Source organism: Leptinotarsa decemlineata, unplaced genomic scaffold (assembly GCF_025532065.1).
Source record: "Leptinotarsa decemlineata unplaced genomic scaffold, Ldec_3_MD MMD2_tig00078422_RagTag_RagTag, whole genome shotgun sequence".
NCBI lineage: Eukaryota > Metazoa > Arthropoda > Insecta > Coleoptera > Chrysomelidae > Leptinotarsa > Leptinotarsa decemlineata.
Window position 1 is genome coordinate 8,239,073 of NW_027412747.1, and position 16,855 is coordinate 8,255,927.

The 16,855-nt window shown below is 33.5% G+C and overlaps 1 long non-coding RNA gene across 1 annotated transcript; it reads left to right on the forward strand.

Moving 5' to 3' along the window:
• The first annotated feature begins 9,986 nt into the window (after positions 1 to 9,986).
• LOC141487327 (uncharacterized) lies at positions 9,987 to 16,846 on the forward strand. Its single transcript, XR_012468337.1, has 2 exons — positions 9,987 to 10,167; positions 16,797 to 16,846. It is a non-coding gene; the product is annotated as an uncharacterized lncRNA (long non-coding RNA).
• Positions 16,847 to 16,855: the final 9 nt, after the last annotated feature.

The window sequence follows — 16,855 nt, forward strand, 5'->3', positions numbered from 1 at the left end:
TACTTATAAAAAAATTGAGCATCGAAAATTATTGTGATTTATGATAACTAGTAATTGTGAATAATATATATTGTTTCGTTCATCATTCCACTTTTCGAGCCATAAAAAACTTTTCTTCAAGAGTCTGTTGACTCTTGACAAATAATGCTTGTCTATATTTATCATATTTTTCTATTCCTCAAACAAACATTTTTAGATGATATAAGACAGACAAGAAATTTAGAACAAACAATTCATGTTTGTATTTCACATGTTCATTGATAACTTCTGAACAATCCTTTTCCATCTTCATTTATATATTTGAACAATGATTGATTTTAATCCATCATTGTTCAATTCATTATTTCAATTTATTTGATGATTCATTTTATACAACATTTATCAAGTTTATCTTCATTCGAAATGCGAATTTCATTCATATTTATCCACTCGTCTCGCTATTTATCATCTAACAATATGAATTTTCAATAGAAATGTTAGTTAAAAATTTCCGCATGAAAAATTTTTCTAATTACATTTTTGAATATTTTAACAAATATCTAACTAACACACAAAAATTATTTCAAAATTATCTTTGTGAATAATCAATTATTCATTAAAAAAAATTCAAATAATTTCAGTAAATACTTCAGAAGGAAAACTTTCAATTTTTCGAATGTTTGGTATATTTTTTCAACAAACATTTTTAATCTTTGTTTGGAATGTTATTCGATAATTTCTCAACAAACATTTGTAAGCTGAATGCCAAATTATTAGTTCTCTTCTTATTTTTATCTAGACAGTATTACAGCATAGTATTCAAGGGAACTATAGAGGGTATAACTATTTTGCAGGTCTGCAGGTCAGCAAATTGTTCTCAGTAGACATTGCTCTCGTAATCTTGTAGGAGGATAGAAATTCTTATAGGTCGGGTCTCTCAGACATGAATCTCGACCAGGTTAATAATTTTCCACAAAAAAATTCCAACCCCCACCTTTTGAGTATGGAAAAATTCCACATTCCTCATTCAATTGAAAATGAACCTTGCAGGTCGGCAGAAATTCTTGCAGGTCGGATCTGCCAGTTATGGATCTCGACTGGATTATTCATTTTTGACAGAAAAAAATTTCAACCCCCTCATAATAATTTCACAATTCTCAAAAAATTGGAAATACATTTTGCAGGTCGGCAGAAATTCTTGCAGATCGGGCCTCCCAGTCGAAAATGATAAGCCTGGTCGTATTTTCAATTTTTTGAGAATTGTGAAACTTTTGGGTGGGGGTTGGATTTTTTTTTTGTCGAAAATGATTAACCGGGTCGTTATTCATGTCTGGCAGACCCAACCTGCAAGGTTTATTTTCAATTTAATGAGGAATGTGGAATTTTTCCATACTCAAAGGGTGGGGGTTGGAATTTTTTTTTCGAAAATGATCGACCTGGTCGAGATTTATGTCTGGGGGACCCGACCTGCAAGAATTTCCGCTGACCTGGAAAATGTATTTTCAATTTTCTAAGAATTGTGAAACTTTTTGGTGCGGGTTGCAATTTTTTTTTGACGAAAATGATTAACCCTGTCGTGATTCATGTTTGGGAGACCCAACCGGCAGAATTTCCGCCGACCTGTAAAATGTATTTTCAATTTTTTCAGAATTGTGAAAATTTTGGGTGGGGGATGGAATTTTTTCGTCGAAAATGATCAACCTGGTCGAGATTCATGTCTGGCAGACCCGACCTGCAAGAATTTCTGCCGACCTGCAAGGTTTATTTTCAATTTAACGAGGAATGTGGAATTTTTTCATACTCAAAGTGTGGGGGTTGGAATTTTTTAGTCGAAAATGATCAACCTGGTCGAGATTCAAGTCTGGCAGACCCGACCTGCAAGAATTTCCGCCGACATGCAAAATATATTTCCAATTTTTAAGAGTTGTAAAACTTTTGGGTGGGGGTTGGGAAATGTTTATGTCAAAAATGATTAACCTGATCGAGATTAATGTCTGGCAGACCCGACCTGCAAGAATTTCTGCCGACCTGCAAGGTTTATTTTCAATTTAACGAGGAATGTGGGATTTTTCCATACTCAGAGGGTGGGGGTTTGAATTTTTTTTGTCGAAAATGATCAACCTGGTCGAGATTTATGTCTAGGTGACCCGACCTGCAAAACTTTCCGCTGACCTGGTTTTTATTTTTTTCTGGTTTCATTTTTTGGAGGATTCGAAAATAAATTGCACTTCCACATTGCCACTTTTCAGATTTGCTATTCAACGTTTCGTCTTCCGGCCACCATCATCAACTTTATGTTTTCTTATGGGCGCTACATTGGATTCTTTCTGTTTTGAATAGAACCAGATTTTACCTTTTCAATGATGTATCATAAGTTATCATTATTTTTCGAAAAATTGGAGATATTGAAAAAAAAAATCTTATCATAATAGGCTTTGACTTTCATGTTTTTAAATTTGACTTTCAATTTGTTACACTCAATGAAATTTTGTTATTGTACAAGTCATTGAATTTTTGGCGGAAAATGGCTTCCACGAATGAAGAAAAAAGAGATATGAAACAAATTCATTACAAATACGATAGAAACACGATTAATTTCCATTCTCCTCAATCTTCCGAACTCTCTAACAATGCTGTGTTGAAGGCCCTCAATATTTTGATATTCCCTCTGACCATAAACCCTATTTTTTAGTGTACCCTATAAGAATGTATCCATAACACTTAAGTCTGGAGACCTTGCAGGCCACCTCACCGGCCCATTATTCCCTATCCATTTTAACTGAACCTTTCAGTCAAGTAATTGGATACTCGTCTAGTAGTGTGCGGTGGAGCACCTTCATGTTGAAACCAGATGTTATTATAGTTAGCCAAAGGTAGATCATCCAAATAGTCTTTTCGAGAATCGACATTTAAAACTGGTGAAAGGTTTCTCTATTCAGAATTTCGTCAAATAAATTAGGGCCCAAAATTCCATCTTTGTAAATTCCTGCTCACACGTTAATACTAAATCGCACTTGAGGTCGAATTTCTCGGAACTGCCTTGGGGTTGTTTATGCTCCAAATGTGTTTGTTATTTCGATTGAATATCCCACAATATAAAAGTGCTTTCATCTGTCCAAATTACATTTTCCAGGAAAACAGGAACATTAGGTCTTCTTATTACCCAATTACAAAATTCTAACCGCCTTTCGGGATCACCTGGATGCAATTTTTGAGATATGTGTATTTTGTTACAATTTGAACCGTTTTTTTGAGATGTCTTCAAGCACTTGTATGACAAATATTCATTTTGAAGGAAATTTGACGTGTAAATTTTCCCGGGTTCATGTTTACCTGCAAATTATTAATTTTTATTGAAAAGGACACAATGTCTAACCTACCTCATATATACCTCATTTGTCAATTTTTTTTTAGTTTCCTGGTCCATTCTGTCTCCATATTTTTTCCTCGGCTTTTCAAATGAACCAAACTCGGTGAGATGTTGATCCAATAACTTGAACATAGTTCAATGTGGTTGTCGTCTTTTGGGATACAAGTTTAAATACATTTCCGATGTCCTAACACTGTTTCTATCGTATTTGTAATAAATTTGTATCATATCTCTTTTTTATTCATTCGTGAAGGCCATTTTTCGCCAAAAATTCAATGACTTATACAATAACAAAATATCATTGAGTGTAACAAATTGAAAGTCAAATTTAGAAACATCAAAGTCAAAGCCTATTATGATAAGAATACATTTTTTTCAATATTTCCAATTTTTTTTGAGAGAGAGTGATGATACAACATAGAAAAGATAAAATCTGATTCTATTCAAAACAGAAAGAATTCAATGTATCGCCCATAATAAAAAATAAAGTTGATGATGGTGGCCGGAGGACGAAACGTCGAATAGCAAATCTGAAAACACCATTATGTAACAGGGAAAAGTGGCAATGTGGAAGTGCAATTCATTTTCGAATCCTTCGAAAAACAAAGCCAGAAAAAAATAAAAACCATTTTCTGAAATTTCTGTTTTTTTTCGGATATCTCCAGATATTCTAAAAATTTCAGAACTTTCTCAACGGCATGTTTTTAGTCAGTTAAATGCGCAACTTTGCCCCTATTCAACCATCTTCGTATCTCTCATAGTTCATCTGCCACTATGCATGTTCAGTCAGCTTCTTCATGCTTCAGAAAGTTGAGGAAGAAGGGTCTGCTAGATGAAGTTCAGTTCCACACTGTATCATTGATCAATGCAATTATACAATGGTGTTTCACAAATCTCATGTTTACGACACAATCACAAATTCTGAGCACAGCAATGGATTTTTTTTTCTTAAGCATGTCTCCTCCCGCTAAAGATCAGGTTGACTTTTTTGAGTATTTGGAATGGAGAGGTATAGAGGGAACTAACTTTGTCCTCCCCAATCCACCTGCAGGAACATAAAAAAACTGATTTCAAAGAAAAATATTCCATTTTTCTGTTTGTAGATTTAAAATAGGTCTAAGTAAATATTTTTCAATTTTTTTGGAAATAAATATGTGTGCATTTGAAAGGGTTATATTTTTAGAAAAAGCCTCCCTGAAACAGCTACTTTCATATGAAAGAAAAATTAAAAGTATTTGTTTCGAAAGAATGTTTCTTTCGTGTAATTCAATGTTTATATGGAAGTAGCTGTTTCAGGAATGCTTTTTTTGCCAGATTTGTGTCTGAAAGTTACTTCTTTGCATGATCTACACATCTATGTATACAGTTACTTCTTTTAAAATTGATTACTTCCTTCCGTTTTTTGAGATTCCCACATGTTTCTGTATCGAGATGGAGTAGTTGAAAGCCAAAAACTTTCTTTCCCAAATATGTGTGCCTTTTGAATTCATCAAAATTGATTTACTTTCAGGGTGTTTTTTCAATATCAGTTTGTTTTAAAGAAATTATAATTTTTTGATGTCAGGCATCAACAATTATCAAAAGAGAGATCTTCAATTTTTGCATCCGAATGATACAACCAGTTCTGCCGCTCATCATAATAAAAAACGATCTTATATAGACACTAAAAGTTGCTCTTGAAATTAATGTCAAAAATGTTTTCCCCCTAGAGTTCAAAAATAACATTCGAAGAATGGCAGAAAGCCTTCTTTCATGTTTTTTCAAGAGTTAGATTATGCTCATTGTCTATTGATTATTTACCCGATTAGAATATGAGTAAATAATTTCCAAACGATGATTAAACATGTTTCTCATGGAAAAGTGCTCCTGCTGTATCTGCATTAAAAAAAATTTTGGTCCCCCTATTGGGTGCCACGTTTTCGTTATACTGTAGTGTTAATGTTCTTTATTTTATTTAGGTATTATTCAATTTTAAATGTTATTTTAATATTATCACCTGCTTTGCTACAAATGTTTATTCCATATACGTAGTCAAATAAACTATCTATATATCTATCTTTCATAACGGAAACAAAAAATTATCAACAATCTTCCTCAGAAATCTATGACTTATAAAGGTTGAGGAAACATTGAAGAAGAATTTTTACTTGCTTGGTTGGGATGTAGAGGATACCAATTTTCACGCTGGTTCGGAAGAAACACTGAATCAATCAAACCTTCTACAGGTATGCGTTCTGATTCGATGCCAATTATGCGCGATTTTGCTGATCCAGAACATCAAGGGATGCTTGTGTAAGCGATGAGAATATATTAGATGCTGACTTCTATAAGTCATTGGAAAATGTGGCTAAGTTTTTGAAACAAGAAAAACGCCAAGAAGATTTACTGGAGAATCTTGAAAACGACATGGATTCCACCAGATATCAGCAACTCATGGCAGATATGTTAGGCGACAGGGATTACGATCAGCATGAGGCGCTGAAGCAGATAATTGCATTTTCGCTGTTTGGGTCTTCTGGATACGACGACAAGGATACGACGAGAAGAAAAAAAAGGTCGATGAAATTCATGATATCGTGAAAGGAAACATCAGTAAGTTCAATATGCAGTGTATTGCTAATCAACTGTTTCTTAGTTGTTTTCGTTGTTTATTTCTCAATTTTCTGAAAGTTCAACAGAAGGAACAGAAACAGAAAATATTTCTGCAAATGAACAGTGGTGGAACAATTTCGCGAATAAGTGATCTCTTCCAATCACGAAAAAGGCCACCAACAATCAGAAGATGCAATTGAAACTTTTCTTGGGGTAACAAGTTGAAAGGTAAAAGGTTCGGCGACTATTCAATTGAAATGAAGAGTCAGTTGAGTGAGAGATTTATAGATCTACTACGAGTATATAGAAAAGTAAAACGGGAGCCCTGGAAGAAGTTTTGTGAAAGTATTTTCTATATATTTCGCAACACAAAAAGTTTAATGATTCTCTAAAGAGCCGTCTGCTGAAATATGATATTCACAACCTCTAGAGAGAAAAAAACGTTAGAGCTCTTGATACAAAAGTGCTTTCCTGGAAGGTGGACTGGGAAGTCGTTCATAACGAAGGGAAAATACTTTTAACATATTCTTGCAAATTACACCGGATTCCATAAAGCTCGTCTGACGACCAGTTACCTAACGACCTGACATATTTCTTACTGAAAGTAATCGAAACGGTACTGAACGTACTTAAAAGGTAAATCGTCCCGATGAACACCAAACCATTTTGCATATCAAACTGTCAAATTGACGGAATTTGCATTACATAACCTTGGAGTTATTTTTTGATATCGAAAGAGAATTTCACAATGCACCTACATCTATTGGATCGGCTTTGGCAAACATGACTGATTGGATCTCGCCACAAACAGATCGATTCTTGAATATGACGGCATTGAGTTGAAGGACACTAAGGGCTGCCCTCAGGGCGGAAGTACCATCCCTCCTTTTATGGTCAATCCTAATCTTAACCTCGTCATCTTGACAAGGATCACGTCGAGGAGGGTAACCTTAGACCATTAGTAGGAGAATGGATACTCACGATGATCTCTAGTAGAGCAATAAGTATCAATGTAGAAGACATCACAGTGAGAGGACTGGTCATGAGGGGATGTCCACAGGGAGGGGTCTTATCACCCTTTTTTTTAGAACATAGTTCAGGATACCCTAATTCATCACCTCAACAATAATGGATTCTACATAATTGCATATGCAGATAACATAGTTATCATGCAGACAGGCTAATTTGTGAACTCACTGTTCGATAAAGCGCAAGATGGGTTCAAATTATTAGAAACATGGTGTAAGGAACACTCACTGTCGATCAATCCCAAGAAGACTGAGGTGGTCCTTATTGCTGTTATCATATAACTTGAAAATGTCAGTTCAAGAACCAACACGAATCTCACAACACTCATCTTCTACTATAGACTATGTTTGCACAAACCTGGATGAAGAAAAATTGACGTGCAGTGTGATCCCAGCTGGTCTATCAGACCATGAAGGTATAATTTTTAAATTCCCTATTAAAAGTAAAAACTCAAAGAAATCATTCAAGTTTGGTAGAATATACAGCTCCAAAAATTTTAACAAATTTAAACACAATTGCGAGCAAACTGCATGGGAAAAGATTTTGTCTTCAAGCGATTCTATAGGCGCCTTTCAAGGATTATTAACCAGACTTTTTGAAGAATGTTTACCTAAACGGAAAATAAAGATTAAAAAGATAAATAAATCGTGGATTATACAGGGCATCAAAATGTCTGCGACCAACTTGAGATCGCTACACTCAATAAGAAAATATTTTTCCGATAAATTTTTTATAACATTTTTCAACAAATATCGTCAAATTTACAGACGGGTCATTAAACATGCAAAAGAAATTCATTACAAGAGTAGAATAAACAAAGCTGATAATAAAATCAAAGAAAACTTGGCCATAGTGAATAGTCTAAGAAATAAATAAAATGCAATTCCAGAACACGTCAATATATATCCGGAAACACTCAATAATTTTTACTGCACAATTGCTTAAAAACTAACTTCATCCCTTGTTCCAACTTCAAATCCTACGGATTATTCGAATAATGTAAATATGCCCAACAACTTTCACTTTGAAGACACAAATTTATTAGAGCTGAAAGAAATCTTGCAAGAAAATAAAAACAAAAATGCAACAGGCATTGATGAAATTTCAGTAAAAATTTTAAACAACCTTCCCGATTCCGCTTTGAATACACTAGCGATGGCTATAAATAAATCCTTTTCCCTTGGAAATTTCCCTCCGTGTCTAAAAACATTTTGTAATTCCTATTTTCAAAGGTAATCATGCAGAAGATTCAAATAAGTTCAGATCTATCTCCATGCTTTCAACACTCTCAAAAATCATAGAAAAAATGGTGAAAAAAAGGGTATTAGCTTTTCTTTATAAATACAATATATTAACCTGTCAATTTGACTTTCAGAAGGCAAAAGGCACAAATGATGCAATCTTTTCCTTTCTTGAACATGTCTACACACATCTCAACAATGGTGAGGTCGTAGCTGCAGTATTCTGCGATTTCTCCAAAGCTTTTGATTGTGTAAATCATGAACTTCTTTTGCAAAAGTTGAACTACTATGGCTTTAGAGGAGTGTGTAATGACTAGTTCAGGTCTTACTTAAGTGATAGAAAACAGTTAGTAAGATCAAACGAAAAACTATCGCACACTAAGGATATCTTATGGGGCGTACCACAAGGATCAGTACTAGGCCCGATTCTTTTCCTTATTTATGTAACTGACCTGGTCACTCTCTCAATTCAAGGAATTTTTACCATCTTTGAGGATTACACCACGCTCCTTTGGCATGGAAAAAATATTTCTAATATGAAAGAAACTATCTCTAGTGATTTAGAAGTTGTGAAAAAATGGTGTGTCGTAAACTACTTTCCTTCAGCTGTAATATTAAAAATTTATACTTGAATGGACAAATTCTTGAGAATAAAAAGCAATCCAAATTCCTGGGAATCTTCAAGGATAATAAATTAAATTTGATCAACATATTTCAGCTTTGAATGAAAAATTGGCATCAGGATGTCATGCACTTCGAATAGTTTCAAATAAACTGAGTTCATCCACAACAAAAATGATATATCATTCCCTGATTGAGTCCCACCTGAGATATGGGGTTCCTTCTGAGGATTTTGCAGTCAACAACTTTTTTCATTCAGTGTTTGTTTTGCAAAAGCGAGCGATTAGATACTTATGCAAGGTGGGAGTGCGTGAGTCATGCAGACCATTATTTTTGAGAGAAAAAATTCTCACTGTTACTTGTATTTTCATACTTGAAACTGTTTGTTTGATTTACAAAAAACACAATATGGTTGGAACTCCGGAACCTACAAATTACATAACCCGGCAAGTAACTGAAAATAAAATACATCTTCCTGTTCCAAAAACAAGCCAGACAAAGTATTCTTTGATTTATGAAAGTTAAAAGCTATATAATCACATACCTTACGAAATTAGGAAGGAAAAAAGTTATAAACAGTTCAGAAATCATGTTAAAGATGCACTTGCAACTAAAGCTTACTACAATGTTGATGAATATTACAATGGAACATTGCTGTGATTTAATATAGGTGTTTTTTTTGTTGTTTATATTGACAGCTATACTTTAAATTATATTTTATACTACTGGGATAGATCTTACTTTATTGCCATGGCCTGTGAACTTATGATCAAATTGTATACATTTGTTATTTACATATTTTGAAAGGGACTATACAAACTATTTTGTCTACATTTTGTTAAATTTTATTTTCTATTGTTATATTTTATCTATTAGATATGTGAACTTAGTTTTGCTCAAATTGTGTTTCTGTGTATTTGTGTTTTTGAATTGTTTCTTTTTTTTTTATTCTTTGAAGTGCTATATATACCAGATTTTGTAACAAGCTTTGTCAATAGGATTGTATTTTCTTGGGCAATAAAGTATATGTCTATCTATCTATCTATCTATGTTACGGTGGTGGACCGTCGCATCGTGAATGTATATTGCATGTATATCCAGAGTTTCTTATGATATCTAGGACCAGTTTTTTTGGTGTTTTTTTGTAGAAAAACTGTTACTAATTTTTGAAACCATATGGCATCTAATGTCAAAGTGACACCTTGGTTAACGTCGTAAAATTTGCTAGATGTGAAAATGCTCATTTTGTGTTTATTTAAACGTTCATCTAATTCCCATTCCGGAAATCCATTCAACAACATAATTCGGAGAGAGGTCAGATAAATTTATTCTCAAGTAAGTGATCATATCTTCCCATCTTTGTTTCTTTATTTCCTTTAATTCACTATGAGCAGCATACATTTCTTATTGATGCATGATAACAGAACCGGAAAAGTGAAGAGCAAACATAAACAGTTATCCGATTCTATTTTCAAAACGAAAGGAAATTACGTCTCACAAAACAACCAAATTCAATACGTCTGTAATATATAATATGTTATCTCTCAAATACATTTTCAATTACAAATTACAATTCAAACTCAAACACCTGTTCATGCAGCTGTAGTTTCGTAAGAAGGTATCATCTTTCCCTCCAACCGATTTCCTGGAGTCTTTGAAGTCTATTAGTTACTTGTTAGGACAACAAGAGGATTGTTCCGAATTCTTGGAGTTCTTGTTAAATACTCTTCGTGAGCAAAACAATAGCAAAATCAATACTCCTGACCGCTCTGGATTGAATGATTCCGTACAGTTCATCTCGTCTTGTGTTGTGTAAATGTTCAACACGTAGCGAAAACTTATGTGAATTTCTGGAACTTCATTTAATATGACTAATAACCAGTCCGTGCAAAGCTTATTGTTAAATCATCTGAAAATGGAATTTTTAACAGGTGATTATCGACTGTATTGCCAAACATGCGGCAAACTAACTTGACTGTTATAAGGAAACAAGTATAGCTAAGGCACCAGTCAATCTAATAATAACACTGATTATCTTCAAACAAGACTCAACCTCTGACGAAAGCAAGAAACTCTTTGGAAGGTTCGAAATAGATGAATATTTCTATCTAGCAGACCACTATTATAATACTCATGCAGTCATTGTTCACTGTGGTTCTGGCGTTGAATTTGGTCATTATTACGCCTTGGTCAAAGACGAAAATGACTGGTTTTGAGTTTGACGATAGTCGTGTCACGAAGTGTTCTGGCGCTGCATTGAATCTATTGGAGCCTCTGGAGACACCCTACATTTTGTTTTATAAGAGAGAGGACATTGGTAGATCAAGATCTTCAGATGTTGTGGTGCTGCAGGTTTTTCCGGGTTTTCCTGTAGCTGAAAAAGCAAATGCGCCACTGGAATCAATGAAGTCGCCCCGGAGCGCCAATTAATTTTTTTTGTTGTTTTTATTTTTATCGTTGTTTTAATAAATCATTATAGATTGAAAAAAAAAATACAATCAATTTAGGACATTATATATTTCTTTCCTTTTTTTAAAATTTGTAGTTGTATATCGTGTGTTGTTGCCATACCTAACTTTTTATTTATGATAAACTACAATTTTGAATAATAGCTGATGAAATTGTCAGCAAAACAACTCAACCTTTTGATATTTTTAAAAAAAGAAAAATTTTCATATGTCAGACAGACAACTCAACAATTTTTTTTATTTATTAATCACAAACAAAACATAGGTAGGTACATATCAAAAGTAAAACAATATTTGACAACGATGACAAGAGAAAATTATTATTCAACTCAGTACTACCCCGTATAATTATTCTCTTTCGTTATTTCCAGTCCATATCTCAGCTTCTCAAATTTTGGGCGTGGCAAAAATGTCTCCCAGTTGATTTGCGCCTTCAAAATGAAAAATTGACATTTCGTTGCCAACTTTTCCACGGATAATATGAAACTTCTCATCTATGCTTAGTTCTCTACAATGCCAATCAATCATATGAATTGCACGTGTGTTGTCTACGTGTCTACATACGGGTATAGAGGTAATAGTTAGATTACTTGAATTCCAATTTCAATTGCTAATAGACATAACAGCTTCTTGATCGATTCACATGCAGCAATATATTCAGCTTCAGCTGTTGATAATTGCAACCGTTGCCTCCTGGATTATTTCATCACAAAACCGCTGGTTGATTTCCTTCCTATATCTACAGCAAAATCTGAAACGCTGTAGGTATGGTGATTTACCATAAAAGTTATATCAGGATTCGATAGTTTCTGTGAAATGTTTGTCAAACACATAAATATGTAGATTCTACAGTATCTTTTTGAAGTTCCCCTGGAGTATGTATAGGATTCAAATTTTTCAGCTGGTCAATATTTTCAGAACGTAAGCTTCTTGATTCATAAATACCTTATTATTACCTAGCTATATCTTGATACCAAGATATGAATCTGCTTTACCAAACATTATTTTAAATGTGTCATTCAGTGAATGTACTAATAGTTCCATTTCAGAAATATCATCTCGTTAGGAAAATGAAAACATTTTTCACTCCTCTTCCTAGGTGCCTATTTCAGTCCGTAGAGACTTTTCTGATGATTACATACTCTTCCAGATTCATCACCATAACCTTCTGGTCGTTGCATGTACATTTCTTCGAGTAGATCTCAGTGTTAAAACGCTGTTTTCACATCAAATTGTAGCAACTGGTAATTTTCTCTAGCGGCTATTGCAAAAAAGTGTCCTATGCAATCATAAACTACCATAATCAATTTCAGGTTCTTGTATAAAACCTTCAATCATATGTCTCGTCTTATGTTTTTTCCTCTGCGTCTTCAATACTCTCTTACAAGTTAGCGGTTTTCGGTTGTTGGGTAAATTTACTAATCGCCAAATATTATTTTTGATCAATGAATCGCATTCTTCTTTCACAAACTTAAATTTCTTTTACGTCACTTATTATTGCAACTATCAAATTATTTTCACTGTTTTCTGACATGTTCACGATTCCTTAGTCTGTGAGCATTGAAAATATTTTCTAAATTACTTGGAATTTTTTCACTTTAGCTTTTATTTCCATATTGGGTATTTGAATACTCTCTTTCTCCAATTTTACATCGTTAGGTTTTCGAATAGAATATTTGGAATCAACATATATTAAGCCTTTTTTGTCAGGCTATATGAACATAACATCTCTCGAGAACTCAACTTGTTTTGTTCTTTCAAAATAAATACGGAAACTCTTGGTCTCATCACCAAATCCAACAAAAATTCCTGTTCTGCTTTTAGTATCCCATTCGGTTCGTTTCTGCTTTGATAAATGAATGAAGGCTGTTTCTCTAGAGCATCTTAGTGATGAGAATTTTAAACTTTCACGTAACTAAAGGTCACTTGTTCTGTGTTCTATAGCCCTTTTTTTCGGTCATATTCAAAATGAATACTGCATAGTTCACAGCTTCAGCCCATAGATCTTTGTCAAAATTTCTAGCTTGTTATACTCGAACCTATAGTTCTAGTCATCTCGACTGTAGTTCTCATATCTAGCCCTGCCCTACCATTTTGCTGTGGTGTATAGGGCACTGTGAATTCCAATGGATTCTAAGATTGTTTCGATTTTTTTGTTTGTTTCATCTTTTCCATCATAAGCTCTTATGGTAATCATTTTATATCCCATTTGATTTTCGAATAATTTCAAGAAATCATTAAGTTTCCCCACTGTTTCGCTTTTTCTTCTGAGAAAATGAAACTGTTCTGAAATTTGAAAAATTGCTTTTCATCCAAAGGAAATATCTTGAACCACTCAAAGATTTTTTTCCATGGGACCACAAACATCAAAAAGTTTATATTGGAAAAATGAAATCTAGCCAAAGTCTTTGTAGTCAGTATATAATTCGAAACATATTGCTGAATAAACCGTTTTCTGGATTTTCCATTTGTGTGATGTTGGATGTCATTTATCTTGGCATAAATTATTATTCTTATCAATGTATCCATGATGCTTGCCATAAAGTACTGATGATATAATGTTTGTATTAGTGCAAAATTTCTAAATGTTAATTTTTTTGAAATGAAAAGAATATTTACTGACCTTGAAATCACTTGATCCTGCCTGAACTGATATACAGAGTGAGTCAACAAGATTCCCTCGGTCCATTTCTATCAGGGCAAACAATTTTTCGAATTGCTCAATTTTTTTTCGCGGTCATATCGATAAATACTATTTTCTTGAATTATTTTCTCGCATACTGGGTGATTCAGCCGAGCGTGGCCAACCAAAGTTATATTTTTTGAAATGGAACATCCAGTATATGAATACGTAATTCGATTCCATATTTTTTAGCTCTCTGAGGAATTTTTGTTTTCGAATTTCCATTGCGGCATTGCCAAGTTATTCCAAAAAACTTATTTTGCAGACAATATTTTTTTAATTCAACACCCGCATGTCTACAGCAATCAAGTGGGTTTTTTTGTGATAGTTAGTCAATATCACTATAATTTCGGAAATGGCAACTTTCGGAAAAAATATATAGGGTGCTCGGTAAAACCGGTCAAGTTTCATTCATTTTCAGACAGACATAATTCAACTTTTTCGAATGGAACACCCTGTATTTTTTCATTTATATGAAATGTTTCAACATTTCACTACATTTTTTATCAGAGGTATACCATATGAAAAACAGATATTTTACACAAAAAATCATTTATTTACGTTAACTTACTCAAAAAAATTTCAATACGAACAATAACGCCTAAATTTTTTATTGAATAGATGAGTCCAAAATATGTTCAAAATGGCGAACATTTTCTGGAACACATAATGTCAGTCTTTTTTTTAAACGAATTCTCTACACGTTCCAGCATATCCTCTTGTATTTCCCTGAAAGCTCTATTGATTCTTCGTTTCATGTCTTCCATAGATGTTGGATGAGTTTGGTAGACAATACATTTGATATATCACCATAAAAAATAACCATTTTGGTCAGGTCAGGTGATCTGATTGGCCATGCCATAGGCCCACTCCTGCCTATCCATTTTTGATTGAAAGGATCGTTGAGGTATTCCCGTACCTCAGTTTTAAAATGTAGTGGTGCACCGTCTTGTTGTAGTCACATTCTAAGTCTTGTTCCATATGGAAATCCGTCCAATAAATTCGAAAACTCATGCGGAAAAAGCTTACATATTTTCTTCCAGTGAGATGCTCATCCAAAAAATATGGACAGATAACTCTTTTTCCGAGAATTCCACCACAAACATTCAGTGACCAACGCTGTTGGTGGTTCAGGCAACAAACAAAATTGGGGTTATGCATTATTATGCATAACATACATAATAATGCATGTTATGCCGATTCACAGATCAATTTTTATGAAAACTCGCTTCATCAGAAAATTACACGAAATCGAAAAAATAATTTTCCTGATTGATCTTTTCCATTTTGCCATCGGCAAAACTGAACCCATTTTTCAAAATCTCTTCCTCTTAACTCTTGCATCAATTGAATGTGGTAAGGACGAAATTTGTTTGCTCCTATCATTCGAGACACGCTAGTTTGAGAAAATCCTAATTCCCTTCTTAGGTCTCGAGTACTCATATGGAGATTTTCAACAAGGTGAAGAGCAATTTGGAAAGTATTCTCTTCATTTATTAGAGGACAAACACGTTCGAACTTCTCGTGATTAACATTACCAATTCTTTCAAATTAAGTTTTTAGAGTCTGAAATGCCCTCCCATTTGGTTGTCTTTTTTCGGGGAACTTCTCTTTGAAAATCCTAGATGCAAGGAGGCAGTTTCCGTATACAAAGCATAGACCATTTGCACCATATCTTCCAATACATAATTCATACTGAAAATGATTCAATCTATACATGGCGTTATTGACAAATTCCCAGATTCATTTTTTGATGTCAGTCATGGATAACTGGATTTTCAAAGAAAAAAAGCAGTATAAATATTCTTTAGGTTTTTTCCTCATTTCTTCGTTGAAAATAGTTTAGTTTGAATATTCGAAAAACAAATTTGAGTAAGTGAACGTAAGAAAATACATTTTTTGTGGTTACAATTACTAAAACTTGGTATAATTTGTAAAATATCAGTTTTTCGTATAGTATACCTCTGATAAAAAAATGTAGTGAAAGGTAGAAACATTTCACACAAATGAAAAAATACAGGGCGTTCCATTCGAAAAAGTTGAATTATGTCTGTTTGAAAATGAATGAAACTTGACCGATTTTATCTAGCACCCTATATATTCTTTCCGAAAGTTGAGATTCCAGAAATTATCATAGTGGTGTTGAGTAACTATTTCTAAAAAAAAATCACATGAATTGCTGTAGACATGCAGGTGGTGAATTAAAAAAATATTGTCTACAAAATAGGTTTTTCTGGAATAATTTGGCAATGCCGTAATGGAAATTTGAAAACAAAAATTCCTTAGAGAGCTAAAAAAATATGGATTCGAATGACGTATTCATATACTGGGTGTTCTATTTGAAAAAATATTACTTTGGTTGGCCACGCTCGGATGAATCACCCAGTATGCGAGAAAATAATTGTAAATGATAGTATTTATCAATATGACTTCAAAAAAATTGAGCAGTTCGAAAAATTGTTTCCTCTGATAGCAATGGATCGATAGAATCTTGTTGACTCACCCTGTATAATCACCGATACAAGTAAATAGTATTGAATGAATAGGCACCTTACGTGAAATTATTCTATATATCTAATTCTTTTAGTATGATTTCTCCTGACTGATATTGATAGATCACCTATTCATTCAATTAAACTTTCATCATATTTTACAAAGACACATTTATGAAAACTCATTCGAGAATTTTTTTCTTTTCCTACTCGTTTTTTTTTCAATTCATGATTTCTTTTATATAACTCTAGATGCAAATTTTGTCAATACGCTTTGAACATGTATGAAAGAAATTAATAATTAATTTTTGTTCACGACAGAACCCGCATCTGTGTTTGAAGTTCCGAACATTAGTTTCGTTGAGACCGTTTTAGAAATT